Genomic DNA, 23,827 nt, shown 5'->3' on the forward strand with positions numbered 1-23,827 from the left:
CCACTGTGCCTTCACAGAGCTGGCAGTTCTCATCATCCTCTTACTTCTACATAGAGACAGTGAGTGGTGGGCCCACCAGCCCTCATAAGCATTCACCAGAAAGCTTAGGACCCCAGGTTAAAGGGAATCATCCTGCTGGCCACCAAGCAGTCTTTGCCACCCTGCTCAGGGGGACCCACAGCAATGGAGGTTACAGGCAAGTCCAGGGCACAGTCACAAGTAGGATTACAAGACTCCTCAGAATGGCCAGATCCTGAGCTCCTTAGAAAATGACCAAAGGGTAGGAATGCAAACTGGTGCAGCCACTCTGGAAAACAGTATAGAGGTTCCTCAAAAAATTAAAAATAGAACTACCCTATGACCCAGCAATTGCACTACTAGGTATTTATTCAAGAAATATAGGTATGCTGTTTTGAAGGGACACATGCATCCCAATGTTTATAGCAGCACTATTGACAATGGCCAAAGTATGGAAAGAGCCCAAATGTCCATCGATGGATGAATGGGTAAAGGAGATGTGGTATATATATATATATATACAATGGAGTATTACTTGGCGATCAAAAAGAATGAAATCTTGTCATTTGCAACTGCATGGATGGAACTAGAGGGCATTATGCTAAGGTGAATTAGAGAAAGACAAGTATCATATGACTTCACTCATATGAGGACTTTAAGAGACAAAACAGATGAACATAAGGGGAGGGAAGCAAAAATAATATAAAAACAAGGAGGGGGACAAAACATAAGAGACTCTTAAATATGGAGAACAAGCAGAGGGTTACTGAAGGGGTTGTGGGGGGGGGGATGGCTCAATGGGTAAGGGGAATTAAGGAATCTACTCCTGAAATCATTGTTGCACTATATGCTAACTAACTTGGATGTAAATTTAAAAAATAAATTAAATAAAAGTAAAAATATAAAATAAAATGTAAAAAGAGAAATAAAAACTAAAGACAGAAGAAAATAAATACAAGGAATAAAACTATTGTAATTAGGACATTAAGAAAAAGAAAGAAAATGTCCAAAGGGAAGAATGGAAATGGGTAGAGGCAGGAATAGTGGGAGAGGCCTTTGGAATGTTGAGGGAGCCAGAGCCAGTTCCTCGAGGCTGGGCAAGGGGATGAAGGAGGCAAATGCAGGCAGCTGTGCACTGAGGGGCTCTCATCTCTTGCCCCTGGATGGCCCCCAAATCCCAAGGAGGCCATACTACAACCTCTCTTCTCCTAACTAGAGGAGCAGCCACATTTGTTGACCAGATGAAACCACTCCTGCTCCAGTGCCATGTGACATGACCCAGTTCACAAGCATTTGGGAAATGTCTGAATGTCACCTGAAGAATCAGGGTGGGGGATGTAGCACTCCCAGGGCAGGGGTCTCAGGGCTCAGGGAAATGTGGGGCCTCGACCTTCAGTGGTGTCCCACTGCTTTCAACTGGAGCTTTGAGAAGTTACAGACAGATTCAGCTGAGGGCCCTGGAACCAAAGTAAAATACAGAAGAAATGGCAGTGAGGGAAGGAGAGACAGAGAAAGAATTACAACAGGCTCAGGCCAATCCAGTTCCCTTCTGTTCCCTGAGTGTCCTGGGCCAAGCCTGGGATGAAGATGAGACTCTGCTGGGCACTTAGACATTCTCAGCCCCCCAGCCTCTTACTCATGCAGGCATTTCTCCAAGCTATGGGTTGAGGGTTGGTTTTCAAGGTAATTTCTGACTTTTTTTGTGCTGACTTTAAAATTTAACCTTTATGAAGAAGGATAATATATTCAAACCTTTACAGTAATACTGGTGTCAGTTTAGGGACAGATACAAAACACCTCTCATGACATTTCTATTTTTCTCCTTTTTCTGTTAGCAGCTACTTCTTGGTTAATTCAGAAACACAGCTGGAGGCTGCACATGGCTGCTGCTTTTCCCAACTGTGCATAGCAGAGTGAGTATCCAACTGTTTGGCTCAAGGAGGTGATGGGGGAGACTCAGCACCAGACAGACCTGAGTCAGAAGGCTGGTTCTGCCACTGGAAGCTGGGTGACTTCAGGCAAGTCACTGAACTTCTCTGGGCCTCACATTCCTCATGTATATGGGATTCCATCCACACCACAGCCTGTCCTCTGGGAGTTGTCTTAGGGCTCCACTACTCCCAGGACCTATACTAAGGCTGCATCTCTTCCTGGCCTCTGTCCACTTCCATTAAAGGCTGTGATTACTGAGCTTCACCCACACCATCCCTGAACTCAAAGCCTAAAGTGTGACTCGATTTATCAAGTCAAATCCTGCTTAGAAAACACAGATCCATTCAATGAAGACCTATTTAGCCAGAAACTTTTGATGGGGGTCATTTTAAATAGAATTTTTTGAATATTAAGGTGCCTGGGTGGCTCAGTCTGTTAAGCATCTGACTCTTGATCTTGACTCAGGTCATGATATCATGGTTCATGGGATCGAGACTGGCATCGGGCTCTGTGCTGGTGATGCAGAGCCTGCTTATGACTCTCTCTCCCCTCTCTTGGCCCCACTCCTGCCTGCTTTTTCAAAATAAATAACTAGACATTTTTTTAAAAAAAGAATTTCTTTGAATGTTTAGATAAATTAGGGGATAATTGGTATTTTTAGTACACAGGATTAACATTCCATTATTTAGATACTCAATTTTTTTAAAATTTAGGTACTTTTTAAAGTTTTTCTAATTGTTGTGTAATTTCCCCCCATGACATTTTATGCTACCTCTTTACAGACTCCCCATGAGCACTTAGGAAGAGAACGGTGTGATCACCTAAGCAAAACCAGAATGAAATGTGATTTGAAATTCTGGCTGGGGATGAAGTAGGGATTTGGCACATATTTACTTTTGAAAGGGGACCAAACCTTAGTTTTTAATAAAGAAAACTTTACCAAGTGATATACTCTTTTATGTGCTCTACCTTCATTATACCAAAATCTCAAAATGTTTGCAAACAACCACTTGGCAGTAAGCTAATGTCAATTTGTCTTTCCACAAGGAATTTGCCACATTGTGTGTGTCTGAAACATCTGTGGAGATAAAGGTGAAGGCTTGGATTACTAAAACATTTCAAGGAGTGGGGGTCTCTAATAAACGTCAACAGGTTCTTGTCACTGAACCTATTTCCTTTTTTCTAGATCCTTTGAGAGATACGCATCCTTTTCTCCTTACTCTGCCCCTATTCATTTATTGGGCTGATATTTCTTAGAAAAGTATCATGCCAGAATTTCTCCCTGAAGGGGGAATTAATTTTAGAATTTGATGGTAGTAGTTAAACATTTTTTTAAATCTTTACTTATTTTTGAGAGAAAGATAGAACATGAGAAGGGGAGAGGCAGAGAGAAAAGGAAACAGAGGATATGAAGTGGGCTCCCTGCTGACAGCAGAGAGTCAGATGCAGGGCTTGAACAACTCATGAACTGCGAGATCATGACCTCAGCTGAAGTAGGACACTTAACTGACTGGGCCACCCAAGCACCCCCCAACCAGAGGAATTAAATGGCTTTTCAACGTCTTTTATTTGCTCCATCTCTGATAGCATTGTAGCTGAGTCTGGGGACACCGATCATTTATTCCTATTGTATCAGCTACCATCCTCTTTATGGGCAAAAACCCCAACTGATTTTGGCAGAATCCACAATGCACCTCCAATCAAGATTCAAATAGATTCACCCAGGGGAACCTGGGTGGCTCAGTCAGTTAAGTGTCTGACTCTTGATTTTGGCTCAGGTTATGATCTTGCTGTCATGGGATTGAGCCCTGCATCTGGCTCTGTGCTGAGCATGGAGCCTGCTTGGGATTCTCTCTCTCCCTCTCTCTGCCTCTCTTTCTCTCTTTCTCTTTCTTAAAGTAAATAAACTTGCAAATGAAAAGATTCAAATGTATTCCTCAAAGACTTTCTCCAGCATTAATCAATACCCTAAAAATAATGAAGCCTTTTAAGGCATCAAGCTCGTAATAGAAGATTACAAGTCTTAAGGCCTTAGACTTAAGGCCTACGGTAGTCCGTCTGATACTCTTACTGAGAAAACCCAGTGGCTGAGGATGGAGGACCTTTGAGTAATAAATAACATTGCTATCTCTGGGCACACTGTTGTTCCGAAATCCCACATGCTACTGACATCTGTTCCCACTGAAAGCAAATGTTTCACTGTGATTGACGTATGCAGTGACTTTTTAGTATTCCAGTTGATAAGGATAGCCAATATCTTTCTGCTTACACTTGGAAAGATATATATATATATATATATATATATATATATATATATACATATATATATATATATAGACAGCATGCCCCAGGGTTTCACAGAGTCCTTACTTTTCACAAATCTTAAAAGCTGATTTGGATGATAGATTTCTGCAAGCTCCACTTGGTTGCAGAGAGTAGATGATTTGCTTCTCTGTTCCCCTTCTCAATCCTCTTCACAGGAAGACAGCATCCACCTGTTAAAACTCTTGGCCTTAAAGGGACATAAAGTCTCCAAAGAAAAATATGTAGTTTGCTCAAATTCAGGTTCAATACTTAGGGAATACTTGATCTGGGAACGAGAACTACATTTGGACCCAGATGAAACCCCTCACAACTTAACACTGACCGACTACTTTTTTGATTCCCCTTGGAAATTTACAGAAAACTCTAACAAATGCAGATTATTCATAGTTTCCTGATGGTTCTTATTTAAAGGATGAATGTTGTGCTGAGTATGCTATTGTAACTCCTTTGGAAGTAATTGAGACAATATCTTTACCTTTTGGTACTTTAGCCCAACAGGCTGAATTAAAAATTTTTTAAAGGTTTATTTACTTTTGAGAGAGACAGAGCATGAGCAGGGGAGGGGGAGAGAGACACACACAGAATCTGAAGCAGGCTCTAGCCTCTGAACTGGCAGCATAGATCCTGATGCAGGGCTTGAACTCACAAACTGTGAGATTATGACCTGAGCCAAATTCAGTCGCTTAACTGACTGAGCCACCCAGGCACCCTTTAACAGGCTGAATTAAATGTCCTTACTGAAGCTTGGACTGTAGCCAAGGGTAAAATTACAAATATTTATACTGATTGTTGGTATGCCTTTGGGGTAGCTCATGGCTTTGGAACATTATGGAAACAATAAGATATCCTTACTTCCAATAGGAATAGAATTTTATTTTTTATTTTTATTTTTTAAAGTTTATTTAGAGGTGCCTGGATGACTCAGTTGGTTGGGTCTGACTTTGGCTCAGGTCATGATCTCATGGTTCATGAATTCAAGCCCCATGTCAGTCTCTGTGCTGACAGTGCAGAGTGTGAAGCCTGCTTTGGATTCTGTGTCTCCCTCTCTCTCTGCCCCTCCCCTGCTCATACTCTGTCTAGCTCTGTCTCTCAAAAATAAATAAACATTAAAAAATTAAAGTTTATTTATTTATTTTGAGAGAGACAGAGAGCGTGCGAGGGAGGGGCAGAGAGAGAGAGAAAGAATCCTAAGCAGGCTCTGAGCCCAACACTGAACTCAAACTCAAGAAACCATGAGAATAGGACCTGAGCCAAAATCAAGAGTTGGATGCTTAAACAGCTTAGCCACCAAGGAACCCAGGGAAGAGAATTTTAAAATGGCTGCTATGTCCAAAAATTTATTGGATGCCATATATTTTTAAATGCTTATTTGTTTATTTTTTAAAGACGGGGAGGGGGGAAGCAGTGAGAGAGGGAGACAGGGAATTTGAAACAGGCTCCATGCTGTCAGCACAGAGGCTGACAGGGGGCTCTAACCCATGAACTGTGAGATCATGACCTGAGCTTAAATCAAGAGTTGGACACTTAATCAACTGAACCACCCAGTTGCCCCTTGGATGCTGTACTTTTTCCAGTTGCTCTGGTGATTATTAAGATTCCTGGGCATTCCAGACTCAACTCCTTGGAGGCCAAAGTAAACTACCTTGCTGATATTTCCATCAAAAATGCTGCTTTCAAGGAAGCCAACAGCCAAACCTCTGTCATGGTTCAAGGGCATGTTATCCCAAATGATATTTTGAAAAAGTTGACAAGAGACATCCCAGAATTGTCCCAGAAAGGGAAAATTTTAATTAGAAATTTAATAATTGTTGCCTTAATAAAAGAGCACTCTGATTTCAACCAAATAACAATCTGGCCCTACCAGAAATTCTAAAATCCCCAGTACTTACCATTGTACATGCACTGACCCATTGATCACCTGACAAATTGATAGCATTCATAAAATAGTATTTGTGGGGGAAAGTTAATAAGGCTGCAAAAAGTGGCTACCTCACTTTCTCCACCTTTCCAAAGTACAGTCCAGGGAAATCTTTTCACACAAATGGATTTCATACAACTTCCTCTCTCAATATTTCATAATATGTTGAATAAATATGTTTTAGTCATGGTTTGTATGTGTTCTCACTGTACAAAAGATTTCTCTTGTAGACAGGCCAATGCTTTTTCTGTTGGAAAAGATTATCCCTTCCTGGGGAACCCCTCTCAAACTGTATAGTAATTAGGGAACCTATTTTACCAGTCAGGTGCTTTGACAATTCTGTGCTATTTGGTCAGTTTTACAACTTTTTCATTGTGTTTTCATTGTGTATACCATTTCCATCCTTAGGGTTAGTTGAACACACTAAAGACACTATTAGGACTCAATTGGCAAAACTTGTTAAAGCCCCTCCAAACACTTTGGCTGAAAGCATTGCCATTGGTTCTTATATATCTCAGATCTACCCCTTGGAACAAGATGTCCAATACACTTGGCCCTTACCTCCTTTGATCCACTGTTGATAAAGGAGATATACTTCAATATTGTAAAGACCTAATTGCTCATATTAAAAATAACCATTCTTTGGGGCACTTGACTGACTCAGTTGGTAGAGCATGCAACTCTTGGTGTTAGGGTTGTAAGTTCAAGCCCTGTGTTGTTAAAGGCTACTTAAAAAAAAAACAACTGTGTTTTGATAGAACAGTCTTTTCACCATGCACTCCCTGGAGAAGATGACCTAAAGTATCACACCTTGCAACCTGGGGATTTAGTCTACTAGAAAAGATACCTCCAGGGTACCTGGCTGGTTCAGTTGGTAGAGCATGCAACTCTTGATCTTGGGGTTGTGAGTTTGAGCCCCACATTGGGTGTAGAATTTACTTAAAAAAGAAAATAAAGAGTTTCTGTTAAAAACATTTTTAAAAAAATAGGAAAGAAGGAAGGAAGGAAGAAGGAAGGAAGGAAGGAAGGAAGGAAGGAAGGAAGGAAGGAAGGAAAGAAAGACACTTCCAGAAAGACTCTTCAACTTCACTGGAAAGACCCTTTTTTGGAACTGCTTGCCATCCCTTGTGCCACCAAACTCCAGGGAATAGACTCATGGATGCATATGACACATGTAAAGAAAACACAAAACCTTGACTGGACCTGCCATCTGGTGACAATGAGAGTAAATATTTCCAGGAATTGAAGCAGATACAGTTCTGCCAACATGTCCAGACTTGGCCTGTATACCCTTTTTTTCACTGTTGCTTCTTCTATCTCTTTTGTGGCAAAAAAATGTCCTTGTCCAAGTTTCCCAAAACTCTTACCAAAGGGACAAACCTCTTCTATGATTATGGCCTTTTGGAAACAGTCTCATGATCCTGTGACAAATTATTTTTTACTTGCCTTTTCTGAAGGGTTACAAGGTTCTGAATTCACAAAAGTCTTCTTTCATGGGAACTATTATCTGACTCTGGATTCTTATTGAAATTCATGGTTTCTGAATTTACATCTTTAGGGACTGTATTATTGATAACACATTTGGTTCTAAACAGTTTTTTTGAGACAACAATAGTACTTTAAAACGTCTTTGGGGGCACCTGGGTGGCTCAGTCAGTCAAGTGTCCAACTTCAGCTATGGTCATGATCTCATGGTTTGTAAGTTTGGGCCCTGTGTCAGGCTCTGTGCTGACAGCTCCGAGCCTGTAGCCTGCTTCGAATTCTGTGTTTCCCTCTCTCTCTGCCCCTCCCCTGCTCATACTCTGTCTCTCAAAAATAAATAAATGTTAAAAAATTAAAAAAAATCTTTGGAGGGGGAGGGGCCAACATGGCAGAGAAGTAGGGGGATCCAAACTTCTCTCTTCTCTCAAAAAGAAGTGTTGAAGCCAAATGACTTTGAATCTCAAGAGTCTGGGAGGAAAAGAGACAGTTGGACGTCCAGGGATCCACTGGGACAACCTGATGGGTCATAGATTCATGATTGCGAACTGGGAGAGATAAGATGAATGGAAGGAAGGGATCTGCTTCTCTGGAGAGACAAAGGGAAGAGAAAGAGTGGCTGGAGAAGCATAGGACTGTATCTGGACAAGAGAAAAACCTTGGACGGGGGTGGAGAAAGATCCAATCTCTAACTATGGGGTTTGCTCTGGATTGAGGCCTGCTGCCCAGATTGTGCACTGGGGAGGAGGGGAGGCATCCCGGGGCTTGATGGCTAGATCAGGGGTGCAGTCCACAGTAGGAGCAAGCAATCCCCTCCCTGGAGTGCTGTGGGATAGGACAAAGCCTGCCTGCACCCACCAGCCAGGGACTACATATCGGGTGGCACAGAGAGACACTTCCCAATTGCTGGGATGTGCAGAGTGAGAGTTTGAATCCCAAGTGCCAGGCATGGAAATCAGGGGAGCGAGACAAACTGCCTCATTTATGCCCATGGCACAGTGAGGACAGCTTGAACAGAGTGGTTTGGGACACCGGGTCTGTGGAGGAGAGACTGGAGGATTGCCATTTTTCTCCCCATAACCACCAAGGTGGGGCCTCAGGGATTGGACAGTGAGACCCATAGCAGAGGCTGGACTCACCTGCACCAAACCTTTCACCTCCATGACGGGGAACTGTGTATCTACTGGAATGGGATAGACACTGAGGAACCAAATGGCCCCTCCTCCAGAGAAGTGGTGTTGCATTGCCTGGTTTAACACTAGGACAATTCTTATTATATAGATACATTACTCCTTCCTTTTCTCCTTCTTATTTCTTCCCTCCTCCAGTCTGGTTATTCTGGTTGTTTGTTTGTTTAAGCAGACGTATTTAGTCCATTCTCTTGATACATGTTCCACACCCCCTTCTTTATTCTCCATTCTCTCTTTGGATTAAGCTGTATAGTTTCTCTGAATAACTTTATTTTCTTTTTCTTTTTCTCTTTCTCCTCCTCCTTTATTTTCCTTTCTCTTTCTCTGGATTAAGCAGTATAGTTTCTCTGGCCAATTTTTATTCTTTCTTTCCCCCCACCCCTGTCATTTCTCTCTTTGTATTGGATAAGACCTCTTCCATCAACACCGCCTCCACCCTGTTGTAGTTGGTGTTTTTGGTTATTGTTTGTTTGTGTGTTTTTGTTTTCAGTTTATTTTTTGTTTGTTTGTTTTCCTTTCCAGGGCTACTTCAACAAAAAAATCAAAGCACACTGGTTTGTGGAGGGTCCAAAACATCACTACGAGTAGGGAGATAAAGTAACCAAAGCCACAACAAATGGAGAGCAAATAACACTCCCCCAAAAACATCTCCTGAAGGGCCAGGCCCTGGACAGTGTATGACCCCTCTTCAATATAGTAGTGTTTGCAGGTGCAGGGCACATAAAAAGCTTTTAAAACACAGAAGGGACAGAAAACTAGCCAAAATGATAAAACTGAAAAATTCTCCTCAAAAGAATTTCCAGGAAGAAATTACAGCTAAAGAATTGCTCAAAACAGATATAAACAATATAACTGAACAAGAATTTAGAATAATAGTCATAAGATTAATTTCTGGGTTTGAAAAAAGCATAGAAGATGGCAGAGAATCTATTGCTACAGAGATCAAGGAACTAAAAAATAGTCATGATGAATTTAACAATGCTATAAATGAGGTGCAAAATAAAATAGAGGCAGTAGCAGGAAGGACTGAAGAGGCAGAAAGGAGAATAGGTGAATTAGAAGATAAAATGGAAAAAGAGGAAGCTGAGAAAAAGAGATAAAAAATTCTGGATCACGAGGGGAGAATTAGAGAACTAAGTGATTCAATGAAACGGAACAATATCTGTATCATAGGAGTTCCAGAAGAAGAAGAGAGAGAAAGGGGCTGAAGGTGTACTTGAACAAATCATAGATGAGAACTTCCCCTATCTGGGGAAGGCAACAAACACTGAAATCAGGAGGCACAGAGAGCTCCCTTCAGACATAATTTGAATCCATCTTCTGCATGACATATCATAGTGAAACTGGCAAAATGCAAAGATAAAGAGAGAGTTCTGAAAGCAGCTAGGGACAAACAGGCCTTAACCTACAAGGGTAGGTTACCACCTAAGGGTAGTAGCAGACCTATCTACTGACCCTTGGCAGGCCAGAAAGGAGTGGCAGGAAAGTTTCAATGAGCTGAATAGGAAAAACATGCAGCCAAGAATCCTTTATCCAGCAAGCCTGTCATTCAGAATAGAAGGAGAGATAAAGGTTTTCCCATACAAACAAAAACTGAAGGAATTCATCAATAAACCAGCCCTATAAAAGATCCTAAGGGGGATTCTGAGTTTTCACTCAGACCACAAAGGACAAGAGACTGATATCTACAAGCATGAAACCTACATATAACACAATAACTCTAAACTCATATCTTTCAGTAATAACACTGAATGTAAATGGAATAAATGCTCCAATAAAAACATAGAGGGTATCATATGGATAAAAAACAAGACCCATCTATTTGCTGTCTACAAGAGACCCATTTTAGACCTGAGGACACCTTCCGATTGAAAGTGAGGGGATGGAGAACCATCTACCATGATACTGGAAGTCAAAAGAAAGCTGGAGTAGCCATACTTATATCAGAGAAACTAGATTTTAAACTAAAGGCTGTAACAAAAGATGAAGAATGGCATTATATAATAATTACAGGGTCTATCCATCAGGAAGAGCTAACAATTATAAATGTTTATGCACCGAATTCTAAGCACCCAAATATATAAAACAATTGATCACAAACATAAGCAATCTTATTGGTAAGAATGTGGTAATTGCTGAAATAGACACTTACACTAATGGATAGATCATCTAGACTGAAAATCAAGAAAGAAACAATGGCCCTGAATGATACACTGGACCAGATGCACTTGACAGATATATTTAGGACTTTCCATTCTAAAGCAGCAAAATATACATTCTTCTCAAGTACACATGGAACATTCTCCAAGATAGATTACATAGTGGGTCACAAAATAGCCCTTAATAAATATAAAAGAATTGATATCATACCATGCACACTTTCAGATCACAATGCTATGAAACTTGAAATCAACCACAAGAAAAAGTTTGGAAAACCTCCAAATTCATGGAGGTTAAAGAACATCCTACTAAAGAACAAATAGGTCAGCCAGGCAATTAAAGAAGAAATTAAAGAAATTAAAAAATATATGGAAACAGATGAAAATGAAAACACAACAGTCCAAACCCTTTGGGATGCAGCAAAGGCAGTCCTAAGAGGAAAATACATTGCAGTCCAGGCCTATCTTAAGAAACAAGAAAAATCCCAGTCTAACAGCACATGTAAAGGAACTAGAAGCAGAACAATAAAGAACCCACAAACCCAGCAGAAGAAGAGAAATAATAAAGGTCAGAGCAGAAATAAACAGCATAGAATTAAAAAACCAGTAAAACAGATCAATGAAACTAAGAGTTGGTTTTTTGAAAAAATAAACAAAATTGATAAACCTCTAGCCAAAAGGAAAAGAGAGAGTACCCAAGTTGATAAAATCATGAATGACAATGGATTTATTACAAAAATCCCTCAAAAATACAAGAAATTATCAGAGAATACTATGAAAAATTGTATGCCAACAAACTGGGCAACCTGGAAGAAATGGACAAATTCCTAAATGCCCACACACTACCAAAACTCAAATGGGAAGAAATAGAAAATTTGAACAGATCCATAACTAGTAAAGAAATTTAATCAGTTATCAAAAATCTCCCCAGTCTCTTTAACAAATGGTGTGGGGAGAACTGGACAGCAACATGCAGAAGATTGAAACTAGGCCACTTTCTCACACCATTCACAAAAATAAACTCAAAATGGATAAAGGACCTGAATGTGAGACAGGAAACCATCAAAACCCTAGAGGAGAAAGCAGGAAAAAACCTCTCTGACCTCAGCCGTAGCAATTTCTTACTTGACATATCCCCAAAGGCAAGGGAATTAAAAGCAAAAATGAACTATTGGAACCTCATGAAGATAAAAAGCTTCTGCACGGCAAAGGAAACAATCAACAAAACTAAAAGGCAACCAACGGAATGGGAAAAGATATTTGCAAATGACATATCGGACAAAGGGCTAGTATCCAAAATCTATAAAGAGCTCACCAAACTCCACACCCAAAAAACAAATAATCCAGTGAAGAAATGGGCAGAAGACATGAATAGACACTTCTCTAAAGAAGACATCCGGATGGCCAACAGGCACATGAAAAGATGCTCAACATCGCTCCTCATCAGGGAAATACAAATCAAAACCACACTCACATACCACCTCACGCCAGAGTGGCCAAAAGGAACAAATCAGGAGACTATAGATGCTGGAGAGGATGTGGAGAAACAGGAACCTTCTTGCACTGTTGGTGGGAATGCAAACTGGTGCAGCCACTCTAGAAAACAGTGCGGAGATTCCTCAAAAAATTAAAAATAGACCTACCCTATGACCCAGCAGTAGCACTGCTAGGAATTTACCCAAGGGATACAAGAGTACTGATGCATAGGGGCACTTGTACCCCAATGTTTATAGCAGCACTTTCAACAATAGCCAAATTATGGAAAGAGCCTAAATGCCCATCAACTGATGAATGGATAAAGAAATTGTGGTTTATATACACAATGGAGTACTATGTGGCAATGAGAAAGAATGAAATATGGCTCTTTGTAGCAACGTGGATGGAACTGGAGAGTGTTATGCTAAGTGAAATAAGCCATACAGAGAAAGACAGATACCAGATGTTTTCACTCTTATGTGGATCCTGAGAAACTTAACAGAAGACCATGGAGGAGAGGAAGGAAAAAAAAAGAGAGGTTAGAGTGGGAGAGAGCCAAAGCATAAGAGACTCTTAAAAAATGAGAACAAACTGAGAGCTGATGGTGGGGTGGAAGGGAGGGGAGGGTGGGTGATGGGTATTGAAGAGGGCATCTTTTGGGATGAGCACTGGGTGTTGTATGGAAACCAATTTGACAATAAATTTCATATATTAAAAAAAAAATCTCCCAACAAATAAGAGTCCAGGACAAGATCGCTTTCCTGTGGAATTCTACCAGACATTTAAAGCTATCCTTCTCAAGCTCTTCCAAAAAATAGAAAGGGAAGGAAAACTTCCAGACTCATTCTATGAAGCCAGCATTACTTTGATTCCCAAACCAGACAGAAACCCCACAAAAAAAGAACTACAGGTCAATATCCCTGATGAACATGGATGCAAAAATTCTCAACAAGATACTAGCAAATTGAATTCAGCAGCATATGAAAAGAATATTCACCATGATCAAGTGGGATTTATTCCTGGGCTGCAGGGCCAGCTCAATATTAACAAATTAATCAATGTGATACATCACATTAATAAAAGAAAAGAACTATATGATCCTGTCAATAGATGCAGAAAAAGCATTTGACAAAATTCAGCATCCTTTCTTAATAAAAATCCTCAAGAAAGTCAGGAAGAAGGAACATACTTAAACATCACAGAAGCCATATATGAAAAGCCCACAGCTAATATCATCCTCAATGGGGAAAAACTGAGAGTTTTCCCCCTGAGATCAGAAATTTGACAGGGATGTCCACTCTCAGCACTGTTGTTTAACATAGTGTTGGAAGTGTTAGCATCAGCAATCAGGCAACAAAATGAAATAAAAGGCATCAAAATTGGCAAAGAAGAAGTCAAACTTTCACTTTTTGCAGACTACGTGATACTCTACAAAAGACTCCACCAAAAGACTCCTAGAATTGATACATGAATTCAGCAAAGTAGCAGGGTACAAAATCAATGTACAGAAAGCAGTTGCATTTTTATACACTAACAATGAAGCAACAGAAAGAGAAATAAAGAAACTAATCCCATTTACAATTGCACCTAGAACCATAAAATACCTAGGAATAAACCTAACCAAAGATGTAAAATATCTGTATGCTGGAAACTGTGGAAAGCTTATGAAGGAAACTGAAGAAGATACAAAGAAATGGAAAAACATTCCATGCTCATGGATTGGAAGAATAGATATTGTTAAAATGTCAATACAACCCAAAACAATATACACATTCAATGCAATCCCAATCAAAATTGCACTGTAATTCTTCTCAAAGCTAGAACAAACAATCCTAAAATTTGTATGAAACCACAAAAGACCCCGAATAGCCAAAGTAATACTGAAGAAGAAAACCAAAGCAGGAGGCATCACAGTCCCGGACTTCAGCCTCTACTATAAAGTTGTAATCATCAAGACAGTATGGTACTGGCACAAAAGCAGACACATAGGCCAATGGAATAGAATATATAACCCAGAATTGGACCCCCGAATATATGGCCAGCTGATGTTTGACAAAGCAGGAAAGAGTACCCAATGGAAAAAGACAGTCTCTTTAGAAAATGGTGTTGGGAGAACTGGACAGCATCATGTAGAAGAATGAAACTAGACCACTTTCTTACACCATTCACAAAAATAAACTCAAAATGGATAAAGGACCTGAATGTGAGACAGGAAACCATCAAAACCCTAGAGGAGAAAGCAGGCAACAACCTCTTTGACCTCAGCTGCAGCAACTTCTTACTTGACACATCTCCTAAGGCAAGGGAATTAGAAACAAAAATGAACTATTGGAACCTCATGAAGATAAAAAGCTTCTGCACAGCAAAGGAAACAATCGACAAAACTAAAAGGCAACTGATAGAATGGGAAAAGGTATTTGCAAATGACATATCGGGCAAAGGGTTAGTATCCAAAATCTAGAAAAAACTCACCAAACTCCACACCTGAAAATCAAATAATCCAGTGAGAAATGGGCAGAAGACATGAATAGACACTTCTCTAAAGAAGACATCCAGATGGCCAACAGACACATGAAATGATGCTCAACATCACTCATCATCAGGGAAATACAAATCAAAGCCACAGTGAGATACTACCTTACACCGGTCAGAGTGGCTAAAAGGAACAAATCAGGAAACTATAGATGCTGGCGAGGATGTGGAGAAATGGGAACCTTCTTACACTGTTGTGGGGAATAGAAAGTGGTGCAGCAGGGGCGCCTGGGTGGCTCAGTCGGTTAAGCGGCTGACTTCGGCTCAGGTCATGATCTTGCGGTCCGTGAGTTCGAGCCCCGCGTCGGGCTCTGTGCTGACAGCTCAGAGCCTGGAGCCTGTTTCAGATTCTGTGTCTCCCTCTCTCTCTGACCCTCCCCCGTTCATGCTCTGTCTCTGTCTTAAAAATAAATAAAAACGTTAAAAAAAAAAAGAAAGAAAGTGGTGCAGCCACTCTAGGAAACAGCGTGGCGGTTCTCAAAAAATTAAAAATAGAACTACCGTATGACCCAGAAATAGTACTGCTAGGAATTTACCCAAGGAATACAGAGTGCTGATGCATAGGGGCACATGTACCCCTATGTTTATAGCAGCACTTTTAACAATAGCCAAATCATGGAAAGAGCCTAAATGTCCATCAACTGATAAATGGATAAAGATGTGGTTTATATATACAATGGAATACTACTTGGCAATGAGAAAGAATGAAATCTTGCCATCTGCAGCAACGTGGATAGAACTGAGAGTATTATGCTAAGTGAAATAAGTCAGTCAGAGAAAGACAGATATCATGTTTTCACTTATATGTAAATTTTGAGAAACTTAACAGAAGATCATGGGGGAAGGGAAGGGGAAAAAATAGTTACAGAGAGGGAGGGAGGCAAACCATAAGAGACTCTTAAATACAGAGAACAAATTGAGGGTTGATGGGATGAGGGAGAGGGGAAAGTGGGTGATGGGCTCTGAGGAGGGCACTTGTTAGGATGAGCACTGGGTGTTGTATGTAAGCCAATATTACAATATATTAAAAATAAAATAAAATAAATAATAAATAAAACATCTTTGAAGTTTTGCTGTTTTGCAAAAAGTTCATTTGCTACTGTTCCATGTTTATACCTGCCCTGTATCTTCCCAAATGCACTTGGTTAGTTCTTTCAGTGTGCTCCTGCACTATTCACTATTCACCTTTTGTGGCTGATTTAAGCAGAGACTTTAGGAAGTATACACGACTCCAGCTTTGCTTTCATGGGATGAACCTTCCTTCCTAAGTCTGGATAAGTGCCAATAAATATTTCAGTTGGCTCCTTTGAGACCTAGAGCCCTGATTTAGAACCATGATACAATTTGGAATTGTTAAGTTACTCTTTCTGTTTTGTATAATTGTTTTAAATTTTATATTTTGTTGCCTACAGAACTTAAAAAAAAAAAAAACAATAATATACCCAATAAGGTGATGCTGGCTCAATGCTTCAAGATAATTTCTGACACAACCTTGGGAAGATATGGAGTTTAGATGGGAAGGACCTGAGAGTTGTCCTTTCTAACCTTGTTACTCAAATGTGGCCTTAAGTAGTTTCCAACTGCTATGCATTTTGCCTCTGATGTAGGATATGACAACCAGGAAAGATTCTTCCTGGTCCTGAGGGACAAACCACTAAGTATGGAGAAACTCTTTTTTTGTTTGTTTGTTTCAATTTTCTTGTATTTTATTTTTTAATTTTTATTTTAGACAGGGAGAGAGAGAGAGAGAGAGAGAGAGAGAGCATGTGCGAGTGGGGGAGGGGCACAGAGGGAGAGATTGAGAATCCCAAGCAGGCTCCATCCTCAGCACAGACCCCAACTCAGGGCTCAACCTCATGACCCTGGGATCATGACTTGAGCCAGAATCAACAGTTGGACACTCAACTGACTGAGCCACCCAGGCACCCTTAAATATTTTATTTTATTTTTATTTTTTTCTTGACATTTTTTATTGTTTTACATTTACATCTAAGTTAGTTAGCATATGGTGCAATAATGATTTCAGAAGTAGAATCCAGTGATTCATCCCCTACATATAATACCCAGTGCTCATACCAACAGGGTCCTCTTAATGTCCCTTGTCCATTTAGCCCATCCCCCCACCCAAAACCCCTCTAGAAACCCTCAGTTTGTTTTCTGTATTTGTCCCCATCCATTTTTATATTAGTTTTGCTTCCCTTCCTTATGCTCATCTGTTTTGTATCTTAAATGACAAAAATGAGTGAAGTCATATGATATTTGTCTTTCTCTGACTAATTTTGCTTAGCATAATACACTCTAGTTCCATCCATGTTGTTGCAAATGGCAAGATTTCATTCTTTTTGATTGCCTAGTAATACTCCATTGTGTATATATATATATATATATATATATATACCACATCTTCTTTATTCATTCATCTGTCAATGGACATTTGGGCTCTTTCCATACTTTGGCTATTGTCTACAACACTGCAATAAACATTGGGGTGCAGGTGCCCCTTCGAATCAGTACACCTGTATCCTTTGGATAAATACCTAGTAGTGAAATTGCTGGGTCATAGAGTAGTTCTATTTTTAATATTTTGAGGAACCTCCATACTGTTTTCCTGAGTGGCTATACCAGTTTGCATTCCCGCCAGGAGTGCCAAAGGGTTCTTCTTTCTCTGCATCATTGCCAACATCTGTTGTTGCCTGAGTTATTCATTTTAGCCATTCTGATGGGTGTGAGGTGGTATCTCATTGTGGTTTTGATTTGTATTTCCCTGCTAATGAGTGATGTTGAGCATTTTTTCACATGTCGGTGAGCAATGTGGATGTCTTCTTTGGAAGAAGGTCTATTCATGTGTTTTGCCCATTTCTTCACTGGATTATTTGTTTTTTGGGTGTTCAGTTTGATAAGTTCTTTACAGATTTTGGATACTAACCCTTTATCTGATATATCATTTGCAAATATCTTTTCCCATTCTGTTAGTTGCCTTTTAGTTTTGCTGATTGTTTCCTTCACTGTGCAAAAGCTTTTTATCTTTTTATTTTATTTTATTTTGTTTTATTTTATTTTACTTTTTTAAATGTTTATTTATTTTGAGAGGGAGAGAGAGAGAGAGAGAGAGAGAGAGAGAGAGAGAGAGAGGAGCGGCAGGGAGAGAGGTAGACACATAATCTGAAGCAGACTTCAGGCTCTGAGCTGTCATGACAGCACAGAGCCCAACACAGGCCTTGAACTCATGGACTGAGAGATCATGACCTGAGCCAAAGTTGGATGCCTAACCGACTGAGCCACTCAGGCACCCCCAGAAGCTTTTTATCTTGATGAGTTCCCAATAGTTCATTTTTGCTTTTGTTTCCCTTGCCTCCAGAGACATGCTGAGTAAGAAGTTGCTACGGCTGAGGGCAAATAGACTTTTGCCTGCTTTTCCCCTCTAGGATTTTGATGGCCCCTGTCTTATGTTTAGGTCTTTCATCCATTCTGAGTCTATTTTTATGTATGGTGTAAGAAAGTGGTCCAGGTTTGTTCTTCTGCATGTCGCTGTCCAGTTTTCTCAACACCATTTGTTGAAGAGGCTGTCTATTCCATTGGATATTCTTCCCTGCTTTGTCAAAGATTAGTTGGCCATACCTTTCTGGGTTCTCTATTCTGTTCCATTGATCTAAATGTCTGTTTTTGTGCCAGCACCGTACTGTCTTGATATTTAAAGCTTTGTAATATATCTTAAAATCTGGAATTTTAATGCCTCCAGCTTTTGTTTTCTTTTTTATGATTGCATTGGTTATTTGGGTCTTTTCTGGTTCCATACAAATTTTAGGATTGTTTGTTATAGCTCTGTGAAGAATGCTGGTGTTATTTTGATACAACCTAAATATTTTATTTTTAAGTGATATCTACTTAAGTTAATCTCTACTTAAGCCCCAGCGTGGGGCTTGAACCCACATCCCCAAGATCAAGAGTCACATGCTCCACCAAATGAGCCAGCCAGGTGCCCTGAGAAACTTAACTCTTGATCAGTGATGCTTTCAAAGAAATATCTTGATCGAAAGGGGGAAATGTGGGAATTAATAAAAGAAAACCTTGTTTATAATCGAGTGGGGAGGCTAGCAGGAAGAGCTCTCAGACCCTATCACTTGCTGTCAATTGCAGACCCAACAGGAAGAAAGGGACCTTCTATATGGATGTTACTTTAGCTTAGTTTTTGCAGTAACAGCTAAATTTTATTTCTCAACAGGAGAAGGAGTGTAAGGGTTGCACTACACTGAAAGAGACACAGATCTCAGGTGACATGTCCTCTCTATTTTAGTGACAGGGTTGCACTTCTCTACCAAGCCAGCATCTGAGTGAGAAGCACATGTATAGGGTAATGGATATATGTAGTAGGGAGATGGATGTGGAAGAATATAAAATATTAAAATCAGGGCCACTATAAGGGAAACCACAAGATCAAACAGACTGGCAGAGACCAAAGAAGGCAGACTAATGTACTTCCAAAAGGGAGAAATAGGAAAGAAGGAGTAACAGGTCCTAAGGAAGTCCAAAATCGAATAGGGCAAACAACATTAAACTATAAAGACTGAGAATAATCCTTTTGGCTGATGCGCTGCCTGAAACTCTCTGAGGGGGTTAGGGGTTTCTCTGAGGAGATTGGGAGCATCCTGGCCACTCTGAACCAGTGAGACAGTCCCACCCTTTGAAAACTCTTCTGTCTAGGGGCTGTGTACTCTGGGCCTGTCGTGGGTACAGCAGCCTGCTGATTTCTGAATAGTGTTCAGGGACATTCTTCCATCATCCCAGTGTTTTTTCAATAATAGCGCCTGGCTTCTATTGAGATGACTGATCCACACTAACCTCCTGGTCAAATGGTGACTTAGTCTCATCACTAGTGTCTCATTTTTTGCAATATGTGCAGGCTGAGAATCTTTAAGTTCTGCTCTTGTCTGCTCAACAATTATACCTTTAAGTCATTTCTTTTCACATTTCACCATAAACTGTTAGGTGGATCCGAGTCACACCTTCCACACATTGCTTAGAAATCTCTTCAGCTAAGGACTCCTGGGTGGCTCAGTCAGTTGAGCCTCTGACTTTGGCTCAAGTCACAATAATACAGTTTGTGGGTTCAAGTTGTGCTGACAGCTCAGAGCCTGGAGCCTGCTTCTGATTCTGTGTCTCCCTCTCTTTCTGCCCCTCCCCTGCTCATGCTCTCTCTCTCTTTCAAACAATGAATAAACATTTAAAAAATAAAAATAAAAAAGAAATCTCTTCAGCTAAACATCCAGTTCCATCACCTGCAAGGTGGACACCTTTCATGAAATATCAGCACACAAACACAAATCAGCCAAGTTCTTTGTCACTTTACAGCAGGGATCACCTTTCTTTCAGTGCCCAATAACATGCTCCTCATTTCTGTGTGCCATCACCAGAATTGCCTTCACTGTCCACATGTCTATCAATGTTCAGTTCATGGCCTCTTAGGGGTTCTCTAAGGAGATGGAGGCTTTCTCCCACAGCTCTCCTGTTTTCTTTCTGAGCCCTCACCAGAATTACCTTTTAAAGGTTCATTCATGGCAATGTAGGCATCTCATTTTCTAGCATACATTTCAAAACTCTTCTGGCCTCAACCCATTGCCCACTTCCAAAGCTGCTTGCACATTTTTAGGTATTTGTTACAGCAGCGCCCCATTTCTTGGTACCAATTCCGACTTAGTACATTTGGGCTGCTATAACAAAAATACCATAGACTGGGTGGCTTAAACAACAAACATTTATTTCTCACAGTTCTGGAGAATGGGAAGTCCAAGAGCAAGGCACAAGCAGATTTGCTTCCTGTTTCACAGACCACCATTTTCTCACAAGGTGGAAGGAGGGCAAGAGAGCTCTCTGGGGTCCCTTATACAAAGGCACACTCTTGTTCATGAGCACAGCATCCTATGACCTTATCACCTCCCAAAGCTCTACCACCCAATACCATCACATTGGGGGTTGGGAATTCAACATATGAATTTGGGGGAATGCAAATTCAGACCATAGTAGCCTCCTTGCCAGCACTTGGTATTGCCAGTCTTTTAAATTTTAGTAATTCTGTACAGAGTATGGTGGTATCATATTATGATTTTAATTTCTATTTATATTATTTTCCTTTGGCCCAAATAACTTTCTTGTGCAGATCTGCTAATGAAAATTTCTCATGGTTTTTGTCTTTTTTTTTTTTTTTGTCTTTTGTCTTGTCTTTATTTTGTCTTTAGTTTTAAGAGAGGGGAAGGGAAATTTGGGCCTCACTTCCTCTTACCTACTTCTCACTGAGGAGAGCTCCTAAGCATCTCTGCCACATGGTTAAGAAGTTTGTGCAAAGCCCCAGATCCATTCCTTGTCCTGAGAGTCTTCTTGGAGAATCTGGCTGGGAAGTCCTGATTCCTTTGATCTCTGTTTGTGTTAGGGAATTTAAGGTGGGATCTTTGTGGGTCTGCAAGTGGGAGAGGGTGTGAAAAATAGAAAAGTGTGGGGTTTGGGTGGTAGGATGAGTGTGTTCATAAAACAATGGTAACTTCTTTTGTCTGTGCTCTCCCAATGGTTCTGGGACTGGGAATAATGCAATTATTCTTTATCCCTTTTGTTCTTTTGAAGTTTTCCTTGAAGTCTAACTATAGGTCAGACTGTTACTGTCTAGAATTGGGGAATGAATAGCATTTCACTGCTATAAAATAACATGCAGAGAGCTGGAAACTGATCACTCCACCTGAACCTCAGGCCTCCTTTATTTGACTCCCACCAACAACCCTACTCACTTTAACATCTGAACTACTTCAATACCAGAGGAGAAACAGAGGTGAGCAGATGAGAACAAGGCAGTAGGTCCCCTAAAGATGTTAATCTCAGACACTTCTCCTGGTGCTGGCCCTGGGATCCCCATGCCCTGGGAGGGAAAGAGGTGTTAGAGTTGCAGCAAGAACTAAGATCTGGCAAGGCATCAGGGAGCCCAACTTTATGGATCCTCCGCCTCTGACAACTGCAACACGTAGCTCATGTTGGGCGATTAGATCTCTCTGCCTGCCCCATCATGGCACTGGGGAAGATGCAGGGCAGTGGCTCAGGCCTTAGTTAGTAACCCCATGCTCCCGAAGTACGGTTAAACTTTCATCAGCTAACGTGCGTGGCCAGTTTGCAGCTCCACCCAATAGGAATGCCAGGAAGCGTGGGGCAATAGGCATCTGGAAGTTGTCCCTGGACAAAGGCTAGTTGCCTTTGGGGACCTCTGCTGATATGCACCTTGTTTTTGTGGAGGAGACACTCCTGCCCATCCGGTCGCCGGCTTCAGCATCTCGCTCTCCACGCTCTTTCCTGCCACTTGGCGGTGTTCCAGGTGCGCGCCAGTGCCGGAGTTTACCCTTCCCCGTGCTGCGAGACAGCCTAGTCTCCAGCCAGGAATGGGGTGGAGTTTACTCCAATTCCGCTGGAGCGCAGCTACTCCAGGGCTAGTGTGGGCCTGGAGCGCCCTCTGGCGGTGCTGGGTGCCGGGCCTGGACCTCCACGCACAGCGCCAGACTTTGGGTTTGGTTCCCGGAATGCGCTGGACAGAGCCTGCCAGGCGGTGGAGCTCTGAAAACCATTCTGCCTTGATTATTACCTCACCTCTCTCCAGGTCGGGCACGGGGAGGCGCGACACAGCCTTAGACAGCTGCTAGGATGGGCGTGGTGGGGGTCCAGGGAAAACCAGGGTGCTGCTAAGCTTAGCTTTATCAGTGTGGACATGTAGTTGCTGGGCTTGGAGTCATACGTGTCGTTTTTCTCTGAACTAGCCATTGCCAAGAGGCTTGCATACTGGGCTTGCTTGACCTCCTGGTGTTCCCCAACCTCATCACCTGAGTCACTTCCTTTCCTGGACATTGGAGCAGGAGGGGTGCGGCTGTCTGGGAGAGCTGGGGATCTCCCAGAGTAGAAGACTGTCTTTACTGGGCAGAATGTGCATGGGAGGAATTCCAGAAACCCTCTTTTTGCTGATGTCATCACCTTTGGACCCGAAGGTAGAGGAATCAGCGTGGCTTGGATTTGGGTGAGGAGGGTTTGAATGCTGAAAATTGTGGAGACTCTTTATGGCCTCAGCCTCCAAACACAACTCACAGGAAGAATACGCAGTGGGCAGTGGTGATGTCCACACACAGCAAGTTCCTCCCGGGTGCCAGACAGGGCACAGGATCCAAGTGTGCTAATCACTAATCTCTGGCCTTCTCAGGTACTTGTGAACCTTCTGGAATGGTTCTGGGATGGTTACAACTGTGGAAGAATACAGGGAATGCTTCTGATTATTGGGCCAGTGTAGACATGTCTTGGATTTCAGGCTGGTCCTGGTCTACACAGGGGCAGCTGCATGCCAAGGCAGGTAGAGAGCCATGCCACTTCAGCACTATGGACTGGACAGCGTCCCAGGGAGAGTTTAGCAAAGCCAAGAGAGGGATGGATAGTTGTTCTGCCCACCCAAGTGTGGCCCTTTGAGGCTGATGGCAGAACCCTTTTGGAGGGGCCTGAGCTTTGTTCAGGACCCTAACCTTGAGGGACTTGGGGCCTGACACCTGCATTTATAGGGTTCAGACCCAAGATCCAGAAATTACAGACTCTGGGTATCACATAAATAGCCCTTTGTAGTGCTTCAAATTACAAACATTTTTATACATGGTCTTCTCTCTGCTTCTCAACAGCTCAGGAAAGTAGGCCTGAAAATCCACACTAATAGGTGAGAATCCTCAGAGAGGGTAAAAGTCACATATTCAGGGAGGGGTTTGAACCAAGACTCAAACAGCTGCTTTGGTCATAAC

The sequence above is a fragment of the Neofelis nebulosa genome, chromosome 16 (assembly GCF_028018385.1).
Source record: "Neofelis nebulosa isolate mNeoNeb1 chromosome 16, mNeoNeb1.pri, whole genome shotgun sequence".
NCBI lineage: Eukaryota > Metazoa > Chordata > Mammalia > Carnivora > Felidae > Neofelis > Neofelis nebulosa.